This window comes from Lucilia sericata, unplaced genomic scaffold (assembly GCF_015586225.1).
Source record: "Lucilia sericata isolate MDLA Ls3-8-SP2 unplaced genomic scaffold, ASM1558622v1 Contig001523F_arrow, whole genome shotgun sequence".
NCBI lineage: Eukaryota > Metazoa > Arthropoda > Insecta > Diptera > Calliphoridae > Lucilia > Lucilia sericata.
In genome coordinates this window covers 10633-20000 of record NW_023995448.1, presented here as the reverse complement: position 1 = coordinate 20000, position 9368 = coordinate 10633, and the positions used below count along the sequence as shown (strand labels likewise).

Below are 9368 nucleotides of genomic sequence, written 5' to 3'. Positions count from 1 at the left end.
GTCTTTGGCAATAAGAATCCAGCGATGAATGTTAAGAAACTCAAACAATATCTTACACCAAGACGTAATCTGGAAAGGAGATCAAACAAATCTAATGTGGAGATTAGTGGTTTGAGATTATTACTGGAAGATGATACTAAAACTTGTGAACAAAAAGCGTGCTGTAATGGAAATATGGAAACGTTTCTCTTGGAATCTGACAACCAAGGTGGAATGAGAAAGCGACGCTTACATTCAAAGGCCAGAAGGACATTGCAATTTTAACAAATTTTATTTAAGAAAATGGTGTAGAATTTAAATATTTTTAATAAAATTATTATTTAAAACTTTATCTTTATCAATTCTACTTTATTTCAAAATTATAAGACTTTTTAAAAATTGTTAACAGATTTTGAATTTCACCAGGATCACTTTCTGCCACAAAATTCACTAAGTCAATCGAATGATTGATCCTTCTACAGCTGTGATTTTGTCTAATTAAAAATCGAAATAAGAAGCCGATCTTTACCATTTAGAATTATTCAACTCAAATTTAGAGGGCCCTAGTGGTCCCAGGGAGATACATCTGTTACTTCTAACCAAATTTGAATAGATTCATTAGTAAAATATCCTTGGAAAAGTGTAGCTCATGAAATATCTCGTGTATCGCTACTTTCTCATTCTGCTCTCTTGTAGAGCAAGTCAGTCTACCATCGCTTTCATCAAATATGTATTTTAAGTAGTATTTTGATAGCAGGTTTGTCTAAGGACAGGACATTGCATCTCCGAATGTTCTCATGTCCATGAATATCTTCTAAGAACTAGCGTCTGTTTCCCTTTGGGACGGCTGTCATTAGATTCGCTGTTCGTGTATAGTGCGTATAAATCCACTAGTGTCTGTACCCATATTGGACGGCTTTCAACCACAGGACGACAGAAGTTTAACCTTACCTGGTAGTAAGTTTAAATTCCAACTTGTCACCAAGACAGCAATAGAAGGAAAGGAAAAAGTATGCCCCTCGCATCCGGTCAGGTTTTTCATAATCTCCGAAGACCCTACTTCCATAGCATCGGTAATTGTGTATGGAAAGTCGAATATTACCGCAGTCAGGCAGCCACACCGGGTCAGGCTACTTTACGAGCTAACGGGGTCTGGCGCACTAAGGGTGGCTGAATGTACAAAGTTCAAAACTGCTCGACAAGAGTTCATATTGAAAGTTCGCTAGTACACTCTTGTTGCCTTCTTAAACATCGAAGGTGGCTATAATAATGTCTTTCTAGATGATCTTGATAAATTGGGGGTTTATCAATAAATTAAGCAGCTTATTAAACAGCTCATAATTAATAGGGTAATTAGTGCAACGACTGGTGAAGTCAATGTCTCAGGACTTGCTAGTAGCGACACACCTCAGGGGGGAGTTCTGTCTATCCTTCTTTGGAATGTAGCTATGAGCTCCTTGCTAAATGAATTACATATAGTAGAAGAAGAACTAAGACTTTTGGTTATGCTGACGATGTTACTTTTTTTCCTTAATACCATATCCAGTTGAATGAAATCTGCTCTCAATTTGCTGAGTAAGTGAAGCTCTTCCTATGGCCTTAGTGTGAATCCGCTGAAAACTGAGCATGTCATTTTCACTAGTAGGTATGAGAGTTCACATTATGGCTCCAAAGTTTAAAGGGAATAAGCCAACGAAGGCTCTGATAACTGTAATGAATTGCTGATCTGCAAACAGACTAAAGGCTTGTGGCTCGTAGTTTAGCTGTAAAAATATAGAACTACATACTACATCTAAATGTTGAGAACTGCGTTGCGAAACTTCACTTTGATAAACGCTTTTTCATACGGATCCCTAAAAGGAATTCTGTATCTGAGTCCCACTTACCCAATGTTATAACGAATGTTTACACTGATGCCACCAAGAGGAGTGCAACGGTGAGGATGGCTTCTACATTGAAAGATTTGGAAGCATATACTCCTCTAGGCTACCTAATTAGTGTAGTGTTTTACACGAAAAAATAGCTGCTACATTTGACTCCAAATCTGTTAATGTTGAAGCCAATCCCACCCTTCCACTCCACACGGAGCCATTAGTGTAAACATTCGTTACTGAATTTCTCTTAATATCGGAGATATATGTATACGATTAGACATCTAGTCGAAGTCTTCTCGACATTTAGGTTAACCGAAGAATACAGGATATCCCTTAATGAAATATCAAGGCATTTTAGGATAACGCTAATATGGTTCCCTGGGCATAACAACTGTCAGAGAAACTGAACAATGTTATCGGTAATAAGGGGACATGCCAGAAGAATGCGTCTTGAGTACAATGACTACAGCAAAATTTAAGGAGGATGAAGAAACTATCATCTCCTCAGCTACTGTCCAACATTCACCGGGAACAGAGGCTCTACCAAAAACCCTTTACCCCTACTTAATATAAAGCGAAAAGGTCAGGATAGATGAGCATGTCATCAGCAACTCAGCAAGTACATATCCTATCAAATACAGAATCCTGCGAACTGTATTTGATAGCAGTAAGTTATACTCAGCTGTTGTTAAAACTCCTGTAGTTTATTATTTAACTCCTTTAGTTTATATTTGTCCCACAATTTACATATTAAATTCATATTTCCACATATATATTTATGCATTTGGTGATTTACATACACGATTACATTTACATCTCGGCCAATATGTCAATGTTGTACAGGCACGAATACAATAAACATTTTCAACACAATATGCTATTGACTTTAATTAAAGCGTTGATTTCCGTTGAATTTCAGTTTATAATAGACTAGTGCATGAAATATTTAAAGGAAATTTCAAAAGTTTAAATTTAGGAATTCGAAAAGAAAGAAATTGGAAGAAATCTTAATATCCTAGTTTCGACTCAGAGCAGTTGAATACAAAGAAGTGTTTGACTTAATTTTAAAGTAGTACCTTATAGTGGTACATCTTAATCATGGACTATGATTCAATTGAATGAATATGGTTGTAAATTTCCGCTACATATTTATGATTTTGCTGATATGATGCATGTAAAGGAACACTTACATAAATTTTATTTTCATTAAATGCAACATTTCAATGCTTTAGGTAAAATGGAAACAGCATTGATAAAGCTTTACATACATATGGGGAATTTCGTGTCAAGTGACCCAACATTAAAATTTGAAGTCTTTCGATTTGGATAAAATTTGTATCAAGGTTAGTACAGACTTCTTTGGACAATTTTTGCTAGGACCAATAGGTGAAAAGTTACACTAATTTGAATAAAACCCTGTATGACCAAAATGACCTCATTTGACCCCCTCTAAGTCCGGCAGTTCTTGGCAGTTCTTGACACTTGACATGAAATTGCCCATACATACGTACATACATAATATGTATGTATGAAACTGGACACAGGCATGGGGGTAATGATTACACAAAGTAATTCACTACATGGTGAATTACAATTACTTGTAATGTGTAATTGACCAATAACCAATTACTTGTAATTGAAGTTTTGCCAATTACAATTACTTGTAATTGCAATTAAAGTTTCCAATTAAAATTACTTATAATTGTAATTTAGGTAATACTAATTACAAAATTACATGTAATTATAAGGAACAAAATTTACAATTACAAGTAATTGTAACTGGAATTTCTTCAATTACAATTAAAAGTAATTATAATTGGCAAAACTTAAATTACAATTACAAGTAATTGTAATTGGCGAAACTTCAATTATAATTACAAATAATTGTAATTGAATAAACTTCAATTACAATTACAAGTAATCGTAATTGGTGAATCTTCAATTACAATTACTTCAAATGTAATTGTAATTGAAAATGCAGTCATTACCCCCCATGCCTGACTGGACATATGATTGTATAATTTCACGCCCATTAGTTATGGCATCGATATTATTTAAAGGTTTTTTATATTTTTTTATTTTATTTCTAGCAAATGGAAAAATGGTCATAACTATGATAAAAATTTAAGGTTGAGTTAAAAAAAATACTTAAATTTTGTGATAGTTTAAACGAATTCAAGAATTAAGAACTTATTACATAATGTCTAATCCATCCATAAATTCCTCTATATAGTGTTAAATTTTATCATAAAGTAGAACCATACTTTTTTTGGCCAAATTTCTTTTGATTTATTTATTACAAATAAATTAATTTATCATTTAAACAATTAACAAGTTAACTCATAATAATTAAATAAAATAATAAACTCCATTAAACAACGCTCTTCACACATTTTAATCTCTATTACCCAGTAAACCCAATATATACATAAAAATTTGCACAATATCAATATACAAATTCAAGGCAGCAAAAACATATTCATCCGGACTCAAAGAATACTGATGCTTACCGCCCAACATTAATTGGGTGTCATATAACAGATACAAGGAAAATATCAAAACACCCAACGAACAGTAGATCAATTTCATGACATGCGTTTGAAAGAAAAACATAAATAAACCGAATAGTAAAAACACCACCAAGACCACCAGTAAAATCCTCCCATTACGGTGAAATCCCATTTAGTTTGCATGGCAAATAGAGTAAGAGCAAAGCAAATGGCAGCTGTAATACCCACGGCTGTTAGCACTGTCATGGGATCATATATCGAGGACACCACACCCAATAGGAAACCCTCAGCCAGAGTGAATATAGCTAAACAGATATAGTTGGCTGGCATCTTACGTCTTACATTGGGACAACAGGCCAAGGTAATCATGGTAACGAAAGTAACAATAAAGGCCATTAACAGCAAATGTGGCTGTTCGGTTACATAGTCTTGTAGTTCCTCATTTAGGACAAAAATTGAGATAATGCCTAGAGTGACAAGTAATTGTATGCTCAAGATGAAATAAACTTTTTGTATAAAAGCTCTTCTTATTAACGCCTCTTCAAATTCTCCAGCATATTCTCCCTCCTCTATGTCTTGATTGGGAGCTAAGGAAAATTTCAACGGAATTATTTTCGGAAAATTTTAGATCTGTTTGCAGATACTTACAAAATTCAGCACGTCTCATGGTTTTGTATTCTGGTTAAGCTATTAGAGGCCAGGGTTTAATGACTATATACTATCCTGGATAGTTGAATTAACAAAATCTGTTTTTTCGATTTTGTTTTATTTTTGTATGACTAAAATGTAATCGATAAAAATAAGACATATGAAATGGAAATTTTATAGGGATTCCGGATAACTTTGTTTAAATGCCGAACTTTGAAAATTTCGGAAAAAAGGAAATTATTATTATGTAAATGATGAACCAACTCTGAAAGTTAAAGAGAGAGAGAGAGCTACTTGCACTATATGAGGATTAAATTATAAACTGATGAACTGGATTTTTGAGGCGGTTTTTAAAACGACTATTTTCTTTGGAGTAGTTGTCTAGCGAAAAGTTCTGGACAACAACTCAAACTGTCTACTCCTTGAAAGATTTTTAAGGGGAATCCTAATCCTAATCATTGAGAACAACTTCAACTACATCTCTATTTGTACTGCTAAACTGGATTCCAACTGCTTTGTTGGCCAGGAAATTAGAATTTGGTATTGCTTTCAGACTGAATGAAATAGGTGTATGGAGAAGATATCTGGTCTCTCGATTACTCCAGAGAAGCCTCGGTTATACTAACTCCGAAAATTCGATACTAGAGGAAGAAAGGAACCAAGAAGTCTTTACGTATATACGGATTGTTCGAAAATAGGAGAGGCATTTCTACTCCTTGACAGGTTTCTAAGGGGAATGACAATCCTTATAAGGGGATCATTGAGAACAACTTCAACTATATCTCTATTTGCACTGCTAAACTGGATTCCAACTGCTTTATTGGCAAGGAAATTAGAACTAGGCATTGCTTTCAGACTTAATGCAATAGGTGTATGGAGAAGATATCTGGTCTCTTGATTACTGCACTCCCAAACTCTTTCTCCAGAGAAGCCTCGGTTATATTAACTCCGAAAATTCGATACTAGAGGAAGAAGGGAACCAAGAAGTCTTTAAGCATATACGGATGGTTCCAAAATAGGAGAGGCATTTCTACTCCTTGACCGGTTTCTAAAAGGGAATGTCAATCCTTATAAGGGGATCATTGAGAACAACTGCTTTGTTGGCCAGGATATTAGAACTTGGTGTTGCTTTCAGACTGAATGCAATAGGTGTATGGAGAAGATATATGGTCTCTCGATTACTGCGATCCCAAACCCTTTCTCCAGAGAAGCCTCGGTAATACTAACTCCGAAAATTCGATACTAGAAGAAGAAATGAACCAAGAAGTCTTTGCGCATATACGGATGGTTCCAAAATAGGAGAGGCAGGTTTCTAAGGGGAAAGTCAATCCTTATAAGGGGATCATTGAGAACAACTGCTTTGTTGGCCAGGAAATTAAAACTTGGCATTGCTTTCAGACTGACTGCAATAGATGCATGTAGAAGATATCTGGTCTCTCGATTACTGTACTCCCAAACGCTTTCTCAAGAGAAGCCTCGGTTATACCAACTCCGAATATTCGATACTAGGGGAAGAAAGGAACCAAGAAGTCCTTTCGTATATACGGATGGTTCCAAAATAGGAGAGGCATTTCTACTCCTTGGCGGGTTTCTAAGGAGAATGTCAATCCTTATAAGGGGATAATTGAGAACAACTTCAACTATATATCTATTTGCACGGCTAAACTGGATTCCAACTGCTTTGTTGGTCAGGAAATTAGAACTTGGAATTGCTTTCAGACTGAATGAAATAGGTGTATGGAGAAGATATCTGGTCTCTCGATTAATGCACTCCCAAACCCTTTCTTCAGAGAAGCCTCGGTTATACTAACTCCAAAAATTCGATACTAGGGGAAGAAAGGAAATAAGAAGTCTTTAGGTACATATGGATGGTTCCAAAATAGGAGAGTCATTTTCTCCCTGAAGGATCAATATTCAAATTAGAGTACAAAATGATCAAACAACTAGTTGATATATTCTCCCGAAATTCAGGATCAAAATAACCCTTACAATCAGGCATGTATGGTAATGATTACACAATGTAATTCATGACATGGTCTATTACAATTACCTGTAATGTGTAATTGAGCAATTACAATTGCATGTAATGTGTAATTGGGCAATTACAATTACTTGTAATTGTAATTGAAGTTTTTCCAATTACAATTTCTTGTAATGTGCAATTGGCTAATAACCAATCACAATAGCTTGTAATTGTAATTGAAGTTTAGCCAATTACAATTACTTGTAATTGTAATTGAAGTTTAGCCAATTACAATTACTTGTAATTGTAATTAAAGTTTCCAATTAAAATTACTTGTAATTGTGATTAAGGTATTACTAATTATAAATTACATGTAATTATGAGGAACAAAATTCACAATTACAAGTAATTATAATTGGAAATTCTTCAATTACAAGTAATTGTAATTGTCAAAACTTCAACAAATAATTTTAATTGGCAGTACATCAATTACAACTACAAATAATTGTAATGGGTAAAGCTTTTATTACAATTACTACAAATTTAATTGTAATTGAAATGGAATGTAGTCTACTACAGGCTGAAATATCAGCTATAAAATATCACACAATATAGAAATTTATACCAATAATCAAGCTGATCTCCCTGATCGTGATGCACATCCACACTAGACCTCGACTGCCTCAATGTCCGCAAACTGCAAAAACTTTAAAATTTCTCCAATTTCATAAATTACTTAAAATCAATATAAATTTTGCAAATTCAACAAATATTTACAAAAATATTTACATTTATAAAAGTAATCAGTTAAATAACACTCAAAATAATTAAAATACATTCCCATATTGAAAAATACCAATTATTACATTTAACATCAAAATGTTATTTAAAAGTTGCAATGTGCAGAAAAAAAAATCACCAACAAACAAATGAAATTTAAATATTTACATACATACATACCGACAAACAGAATTTTCATATTAAAACATTTTATTTTATATTGTTATACAGAGATTTTGTTTACCAACAAATTACCAATAATTAAGTTTTTGTATCATGCAATTAAACAAATAACAGTATTGACTTTCCAACGATTGAAATGGTAGTGAACAAAAAAATACAATAAATATACATACATACAAACGAAATCAGTTATTGAAGTAAATGTGGAAAGTGATGTTAACTTTTAGGCGCTATATTGAGAAACTAGTTAATTGTAAATATTGTTAAAATGATGATGAATGATGAGAAGAGCAGATAAATCTTTTGAAAAATATTTGTTAAAACTCCCTGTTTTTATAGAAACTCCAATGTAAATCATTTTTTGTTAGCGACTTTATTTAAGTCTAAAATTTTTACCACCAAATTAAAAGCAACTTTTTGTTACTATTTCCAAAAAACCAGAAACTTATAAATCATTGTGGGTGTAAAAATTCAATAGCTTTATTCCATAAAAAATGTTAATAAAATAACCAAATATTTAGTTTCTTCTTTTTTATTATGGCTAAGAGAAAATACATGTACATACATATGTATGTACGTATGTATGTATGTAGCATAAATGCAAATAGTGAAAACAAGAAAAAATTGATTTCCCTTTAGTTAAAAATTCAATATACGAATAAATACGGTCGCAGTTATTAAGTTCGTCTTTATCAGGCTTGGGAGGTAATGATTACACAAAATAATTTGTTACATGTTCAATTACAATTACATGTAATGGGTAATTAGGCAATAACCAATTACAATTACTTGTAATTGAAATTACAATTACTTTTAATATGTAATTGACCAATAACCAATTAAAATTACTTACAATTTCAATACAAGTTGAACTTCAATTACAAGTAATTGTAATTGGGAAAACTTCAGTAACAATTATACATGTAATGTAATTGGTAAAGTTTCAATGGTTCAGCATAAGTAATTTTTACCCAGAAGGCAAAGAGCGGAAGTTCAAGGTCTCATTTCAAAATCATTAGAAGCTAATAAAGTAACAATTTCAGAACGTATGCAGCAAACGATTCATTCAAAAAGCATTGAAATTCGGTACCATACAAATTGAAACCTAGATACCTTGTAAATGGATCCATTATGAAAATTGACATTAAAGCCAAATATCGGTGGTACATTACCTCTTTAGCAAGTACTTTCCGTATTTTTCTGCGAATGACCTGAAACCCAAATGATGACACATTCAATTTGTCGCTTTTCGTTCTAGCACGGACTTCCGTTTGGTAGCTAGTATTGTGATTGGGAAGATTAGTATTATTATTACCATATCTACCTCGATCACATTTCCCGACACTTTTTACACGTACACGTAAATTAGGGGACAAAGTGGGTCTGGGGTTCTATATTGAAGACCCAGAAACAGAAATATACCACCGTTTA

General features: G+C 33.1%; 1 pseudogene; it reads right to left on the bottom strand.

The window, feature by feature from the left end:
- Positions 1-4247: 4247 nt before the first annotated feature.
- Positions 4248-5143, bottom strand: LOC119611744 (annotated as a pseudogene).
- Between the last annotated feature and the right edge of the window lie 4225 nt (positions 5144-9368).